We start from the raw sequence: 8,306 nt of genomic DNA on the forward strand, positions 1-8,306 counted from the left end.
GTTAAGGATGCACTTGGAAGAACTGTACCTGCTTAAAGCTAGTGTGCCAATACGTTCTGTACCTAAAGAAACTCCTAAATTTAAAAGCAGCAGGAAGGTTTTTAAAAAGAAGAAGAAGAGAAGAAGAAGAAGAAGAAGAAGAAGAAGAAGAAGAAGAAGAAGAAGAAGAAGAAGAAGAAGAAGAAGAAGAAGGAAAGAAAAAGGAGAGATAAGGAGCAAGCGCTCTCTGTCTAGCCTTCAGTCAGAAGGTACTGAACACAGTCGTAACATTCAATTCGCTACTGGAATTGGCCCACAGGATAAGGAAAAGTATCCCAGAACAGAACAACTCACTACCATTTTGGTCTCAGTACACTCTTACACTGTTGGAAACAGAGGAAACTAGATTTTATGTTTATTTTTGTTTTATTTTGAGATAAGGTCTCATGTAGCCCAGCTGGCTCAAACACTGCAGGTGAGGATTACGTGAATATCGACCCGACAGCTTCTACCTCCTGAGTCCTGGTTACAAACATGTGCTGAGTTCTGTCTTTTTTTTTTCTTTTAAGTGTGTATAAGTGTGAAATGCTCAGGCTCAAACCCAAATTCTAGAGTAAACTAGTGTGTGTAAGTGTTTAATGCTGGAGCTCACACAAATCCTAGAGTAAACTAGTGTGTGTAAGTGTGTAATGCTGGAGCTCACACAAATCCTAGAGTAAACTAGTGTGTGTAAGTGTGTAAGGTTGGGGCTCACACAAATCCTAGAGTATACTAGGCAAACACTGTACAATTGAGTTACAACCCCAGTTTGGAAGACATTTTTAAAGATTTCTTTTTATTTACGTGTATATTTTTGAATCTGTATGCCTCGTGTGTGCAGAGGCCGGAAAAGGACATCAGATCACCTATCACTGGAGTTACAACGGGTTGTGAACCCATGGTACTGGGAACAGACCTGTGTCTCGCCAATGGAGCACCTTTCCAGCTCCGATTTTGAACAGTTTTACATCAAGAAGATTTTCAAATGAGAATCTAGGTATGGAGAGATGGCAGCAGTTCAGAGCATGTATAGTCTTGCTCTTGTAGATAAGCTAAATTTGGTTCCTGGTATCCCCATTAGGTGGCTCAGAACTGTCTTTAACTCCAGTTTTGGGGGGGTTTCCAGGCCTCTGGCCTCTGAGAGCACCTGCAATCATGCACACATTCCCTCACGCAGACATAAACACATAACTAAAAATAATAAAAATAAATTTCAAAGAATACATCAATGCTAAATGTAGTGGTATAAGCCTATAATCCCAACACTCAGAAGGTGGAGGCAGGAGTATCAAGAGTTCATGGTTGCCCTCAGGTATGTAGTAAGTTCCAGACCGATTTATGTAAAAAGAAAAAAACCAAAACAAACAAGCAAACAAAAAACCAAAATTATATAACATACACATATACACATGTATGATGATTTATTCAAAGACAAAAAGTTATTATTACATGTTTAGACAAATTACATCTGTAACACAATAGATCACTGGTCTAGCATGTGTGAGTCCTTGTGTTTGATCTAGCAAGTACTACAAATTTTTGTGGAAAATAAATATATTTTGGACCCAACTATAAGGTCCTTGTGGTGGTTTTAAAGAATATGGTCCCCAAAGGGAGTGCCACTGATGGGAGGTGTGGTGATGTGGGATTCCCCTCTGTATGCTGTGAATACCATTGGTTAATAAAAAAAAAATTGTCTTGATCCTGTGATAGGGTAGAATAGAGCTAGGTAGGGAAAACTAAACTGAATGCTGGGAGAAAGGAGGTGTAGTCAGTAAGATGCCATGTAGCCCCACAGGCGACAGACATGCTGAAACTTTGCCAGTAAGCCACAGCCATGTGGTGATACACAGATGAATAGAAATGGGTTAAATTAGTATGTAAGAGTTAGCCAATAAGAAGCTAGAGCTAATGGGCCAAGCAGTGATTTAATTATTACAGTTTCTGTGTGGTTATTTCGGGAGTCTGGATGGCTGGGAAAATGAACAAACGAACTGCTACAACAGTGTGGCCTTGTTAGAGGAAGTGTGTCTATGTGGAGGTAGACTTTTAGGTCTTCTAGGCTCAAGCTACACCCAGTGAGACAGACCACTTCCTGTTGCCTGCCAGCCAAGATGTAGGAAACAGAACTACCTCTCCAGCACCATTTCTGTCTGAACACCACCATGTCCCACTATGATGATAATGGACTGAACTTCTGAACTGTAGTCGAGCCACCACAATTAAATGTTTTCCTTTATAAGAGTTACCATGGTCATGGTGTCTCTTCATAGCAATAGAAAACCTAACTAAGACAGAAGTTGGTACAAGGGACTGCATATTGCTGTGAATGGCCTGACGGTTCTTTTGTTTGGAGGAATTTGGACTTTAGGAGTTTGGGTTAGGAAAGCAGTGGGATGTTTTAAATGCTGCTTAGTGGGCCATATGAGTAGGAGCATGGAAGACATTAGTGATAAGGGTGATTTGAGCTGGGGGAGGGGGAGAGGGCTGACTCAAGAAGTTTCAAGGGAGAATAACTTTAGTGTGTGTGGCCTAGAGATCAATCTTGTGATATTTTGGTCAAGAATGTGGCTGCTTTTTACCCTTGGCCAAAAAGTTTATCTGAGGTATTGCCTGTGAGTCAAGATATAAGAACTCTCACTCAGCTCCTGCTCTGGTACCATGTCTGCCTGCATGCTTGTATGTCTCTTATGACAATAATGGACTAAACCTCTGAAAATGTAAGCCATTCCAACTAAATGTGTTCCTTTATAAGAGTTGCTGCGCTCATGGTGTCTCTTCACAGCAACAGAAACTGTAACAGAGAGTCCTCAAGATATAGAGGCCTCCTCAGAACCAAACACTTCATGGCAGACCTGGCTTCTCTTCCAGGGGACCTGGGTTTGGTTGCCAGAACCCACACGGCTACTCACAACCATCTGTAACTACAGTCCAAGGGGATCTGATGTCCTCTCTGGCCTCTGCAGGCACCAGGCACACACATGGTAGAAACACACTCGCAAGTAAAACACTCATACACAAGGGAAAAATTAAATCTTATATTTTAAAGACGTTTGGCTTGACTGTTGAGTATATATTGAGACATGGAGAGGCCAGTTGAAAAGTACAGCGTACGCATCTAAAACAGATTAATAAGGAATTGGCCCTTGATCTTCTCTGTGGACTCTGGCCAGTGATCCTCTGGCAGTGTCCTTCAGGTCCTGTTGATCTGTTTCATTGACAAGTTACAATTATGGAAGGTGATAATAGTCCATATCAAAATGACATATTCTTTTTGACAATTCATTTCTCTACAGGCTACCTCTTCAAATCACCTAAAGTTGCATTTATAACAAGAATTTATCAGGATAGGTAGTGGTGGCACATGCCTTTAATCTCAGCACTCAGGAGGCAGAGGCAGGTGGATCTCTGAGTTTGAGGCCAACATGGTTTACAGAGCAACTTCCCATACAGCTAGGGCTACAACATAGAAACTTTTTCTCAAATAACAAAAATCAAAAGTAGCATTCAGATATTCAGAGTTATAGCAGCATTTGTCTTGACACTATAAAGTCACAGTGGTTTTCTGTTTAACTTTTTAAAATTTATGTATATATGTACGGTGTGTCATGTGTATGCCCTGTGTGTGACCACAGAAGCCAGAAAAGGTGATCAGATCCCCTGAGGCTAGATTTACAGGCAGCTATCAGCTGCCCACTCTGAGTGCTGGAACCTGAACTTGGATTCTGGAAGAGCAGTAAGTGCTCTTAACTGCTGAATCATCTCTCCACCCTCACTTTAACTATTTCTAAAGTTCTTTAATTTATTTTTTCACTGCTTTGTGATCCAAACCCAGATGACCACCTAGTGATAAACTGTAGGGGTCTATAAAACAGACAGTTAAGTACAGAATATTTCAAGGAAAGACTCAGAAATATGCCATGAGATAAGACCTTGGAATTGGAAAAACCTGAATTATAGGTGGAATGAACTTTAAATTACCATTCTGTTTTGTAACTAGAGGTTTCTTGTTCCACCTGGTCCCACAGCCACTTCTAAAATAATCACTCAGAGGCTTAATATTAATTACTTACTGTTTGGCCTATTTGCTCGGGATTATTATTAACTAGCTCTTACAACTTAAATTAACTCATTTCTATTAGTTTATATTTTACCACAAGGCTCATGGCTTGTTACCTCACATCTTGTTTCTCTAGTGGCAGCTGCTTGCATCTCCCCAACTATGCCTTCTTTCTCTATATATCTGTTTGGATTTCCCACCTAGTTATATTCTGCCTGGCTATTGGCCAAATCAGCTTCTTTATTAACCAATAGTAATAAGACATATTTACAGCATATAAAAGAACATCCCGCATCAGGTGGCTCACACCTTTAATCCCGGTACTTAAGAGTCACACGCCTTTAATCCCAGCACTAGGGAGGTGGAAACTAGGGATATGGCTGGGCAGAGAGAGGAATATAAGGCAAGAGGAGACAGGAGCTCAAGATGCTCAGTCTGAGGATCTGTGGAGACAGGACCATGCTCCCTTTGGTCTGAGGATTCAACAGAGGTAAAAAGTCTCCCTAGTGGCTGGCTCCTTTACTTCTCTGATTTTTCAGCATTTATCCTGATATCTGACTCTGGGTTTTTTATTATTAAGACCAATTAGAATTCACACTATACCTGGTTCTGAAGCTCTGTGCTCCTTCCTGGTCCTGGGGGATGGAGACAGAAAGATGACAGCCAGCATTCACTGAAGGAATCAGTGAGGCCTAGGTTCATGGAAAGATCTCATCTCGGAGAGACCAGGTGGAGGCTGGAGAGATGGCTCAGTGGTTAAGAGTGCTTGTTACTGTTGCAGAAACCAAGATTTGGTTCCCAGCAACCATATGATGGCTCACAGCCTTCTCTCGCTCCAGTTCCAGAGGATCCCAACTCCCTCTTGTGTCCTCTTGGGGCACTGCATGCACACAGTGTAGAGACACACATGCAGGCAAAATAAACACATAAAATAAAAATAATAAATAGCCAGGTGTGGTGGTACCACGCCTTTAGTTCCAGGACTTGGGAGGCAGAGGCAGGTGGATCTATGTGAGTTCCAGGACAGTAGGTCGTTACCCAGAGAAACCCTGTCTAGAAAAACCATAACAACAACAACAACAACAATAATGTCTTCTTTTAAAGCTCAGATAGAAGCTACCAGTCATTAACATCTGGGCTATGCCCACATGTATGCATGCACACACACATACACATGCTGCAGCATGTGCTTATGTGGTCGGTGTCTTCACTCTAATTTGGTTATGAGACAACCATTCGTCACTGCTCTGACAAGCTGAAGAAACAACCTGAGGGAGAGAGATGCTCAGCACTCATCAAAGGAAACAACATTATTTAGCAGCATCCACTCCTTTTTTAAAAGGTTTACATATTAATTATGTATACAGCATCTGCCAACATGTATCCCTGCAGGCCAGAAGAGAGCGCCAGATCTTATTATAGATGGTTGTGAGCCACCATGTGGTGGCCAGGAATTGAACTCAGGACCTCTGGAAGAACAGTCAGTGCTCTTAACCCCTGAGCCATCTCTCAGCCCCACAGCATCCATTCTTGTCTAAGCCTTCCAATGTTACAGATTTGTGGTTACATGATACACTTTATGCTCATAGCTTATGTGTCTGAAGAGTTGGTATTGAATTTATACCAGCAGAACAGAAAACATGTTGTGTTTACATGTCAATGGAATAACCTGCTTTCGTTCTACAGAGAACAGAAATCAGAAATCAAACGCCCTTGGAGTTCCAAAACCGAGCCTCAAAACACTTTGCAATTTTTTATTTAAATTGCTAAGAGGCTTGTTGCTATTGGCTAATCTGCCTTCCAGTAAATACACTGCGTCTTGGTTGGGTTTTTGTTGCTGTGATGAAACACCACGACCAAAAGCAATATAGGGAGGAAAGGGTTTCTTTCAACTCCCAGTACCACATCACAGCCCATCACTGAGTAAAGTCAGGGTGGGAACCCAAGCAGGAACCTGGAGGCAGGAACTGCAGCAGAGCCTCTGAAGGAATGCTGCTTACTGACTTGCTAGTTCCTGGCTTGGTCAGCCTGCTTCCTCATACAACTCTGATCACCTTCCCCGGGGTGGTACCAACCCAAGTGGACTGGGTCTTCCCACATCAACCACTGGTCAAGAAAAATGCCCCACAGGCTTGGGCAAATGACTCTAGCTGATGTCGAGTTGACAAAAATACTAGCCAGCACGTAATTCTTATTATAGCACCTATATAAATAGACCAAACAGTCACTGGACAGTTGATCAGCTAATAGCTCTAACAGAAAGAAGTTGACTTTTCTTCCATAAACCCCAAAAATATATTTCCCACAAAACTCAGTGTTGTTTTATGCAGTTCTCTTACATTTTTGTTCAGTTAAACATAGCTACATTCTTTTTTTTTTTTCCCTATGTGTAACAGCCCTAGCTGTCCTGGAACTCATTCTGTAGACCAGACTGGCCTCAAACTCACAGAGATCCATTGCCTCTGCCTCCCAAGTGCTGGAATTAAAGCCTGTGCCACCATCACCCAGCATACCTACATTCTCATGTTAGCTTCTCTGTTCAATCTGTTTTGAAATGTTAGTTAAAGGATGGGAGGGAAATATGGCCATACACATATTTAACTGGACAAGAGGAAAAAATCAATTTAATAGCCTTTTAAAAAATCATTCTAGACTCTTCTCTAGTACCACACATATCCATACTGTACAGGTGGTTTTATTTATTTATTGTATTATGATATATGTGGGGGTGCGTGTCTGTGTGTGTGAGTTAAGAGCACTTGTTGGGGTGAGAGAACCACCTTAAGGTGTTTGGTCTCCACCTTCCATCCATAGGTCTCTCTGCTGCAGCAAAAGTCGGGCTCTCTGGTTTGCAAGCATCCTGAGAGTCTCCTGTCTCTTTCCCATCTCTTCTGAGAGTGTGCTGGGGTCATAGACGCTTGCTCCTTTCCATTCAGCTTTTTTTGATTCCATGGAGCTCAGCTCAGATTATCAGGCTTACACAGCAAGTGATCTTACCTATCCAGCTAATATTAAATTTTAATAGCACTGGAGAACACCGTTTTCTACGCACTCAGCAAACACTCTACCACTGAGCTATAGCTTCAGTCCTTTTTTAAAAAGTATTTATTTATTATGTATAGTGTTCTGCCTGCATGTATGCCAGCAAGCCAGAAGAGGGCACCAGATCCTAGTGCAGGTGGCTGTGAGCCACCATGTGTTGCTGGGAATTGAACTCAGGACCTCTAGAAGAGCAGCCGGTGCTCTTAACTGCCAAGCATTCTCTCCAGCCCCCATCCACAGCCTCTTTTTAAAATCTATTATTTTAAGACAGGGTTTCCACAAATTTCCTAGCCTGGCCTTGAATTCATTCTGGATCCCAGAAAGGCATTACATTTGTGATCCTCCTGCCTCAGTCTTCCCAGTGCTTTGAGGCATATACAACACTGCACTCAGCAGAGTAAACTGTCTTTGGTACTGAGGGATTCAACCTATGGCACTGCACATAAGAGACAAATCCCAGCTCGTCAAAGGCATTCACAATTGAAAATGGTATTTTTATTATTAGTTCTTTGAAATGGGGTCTCTCTACATAGCCCTTGCTGTCCTGAAACTTGCTATGTAGACTAGGCTAGCTTCAAATTCACAGAGATCTACCTGCCTCTGTCTGCTGAGTGCTGGGATTAAAAGCTTGTGTCACCATGTCTGGTGAAAATGGTATTTTTTAAAAATTGGGCATGGCTGCATATGATAATGATCTTTGCACACGTGAGACAGAGGCAGGGGGTTGTTGCAAGTTTCACGAAAGCCAAGTCTACTTATGGAGTTTCAGGATAGCCAGGGCTGCATCATGAAACTCTGTCTCAAAAGTCCAAAACCAAGGAAATTAAAATGGTACTTTAAAAAAAAATTGGAACTGAAGTCTGGGCATAATGCCACCTGTCATTAATCCCACCACTTGGGAAGCAGAAGCAGGCACATCTCTTTGAGTTTAAGGACGATATGGTCTACATAGCATGTTCCAGGCAACCAAGGCTACTTAGTGAGGCAAAACAAACAAACAAACAAAAAAGTTGCAAACTGAGGTTTGGGAAATGGCTTAGGACACTTGCACATCTGACTTTAGAGTCCCTAAACCCGTGTAAAACCCAGAAGAAGTATGCATCTATATCCCAGTGAGTTTTTTATTATTATGTATACAATATTCTGTCTGCGTGTATGCCAACAGGCCAGAAGAGGGCACCAGATC

The sequence above is a fragment of the Chionomys nivalis genome, chromosome 1 (genome assembly GCF_950005125.1).
Source record: "Chionomys nivalis chromosome 1, mChiNiv1.1, whole genome shotgun sequence".
Lineage (NCBI taxonomy): Eukaryota > Metazoa > Chordata > Mammalia > Rodentia > Cricetidae > Chionomys > Chionomys nivalis.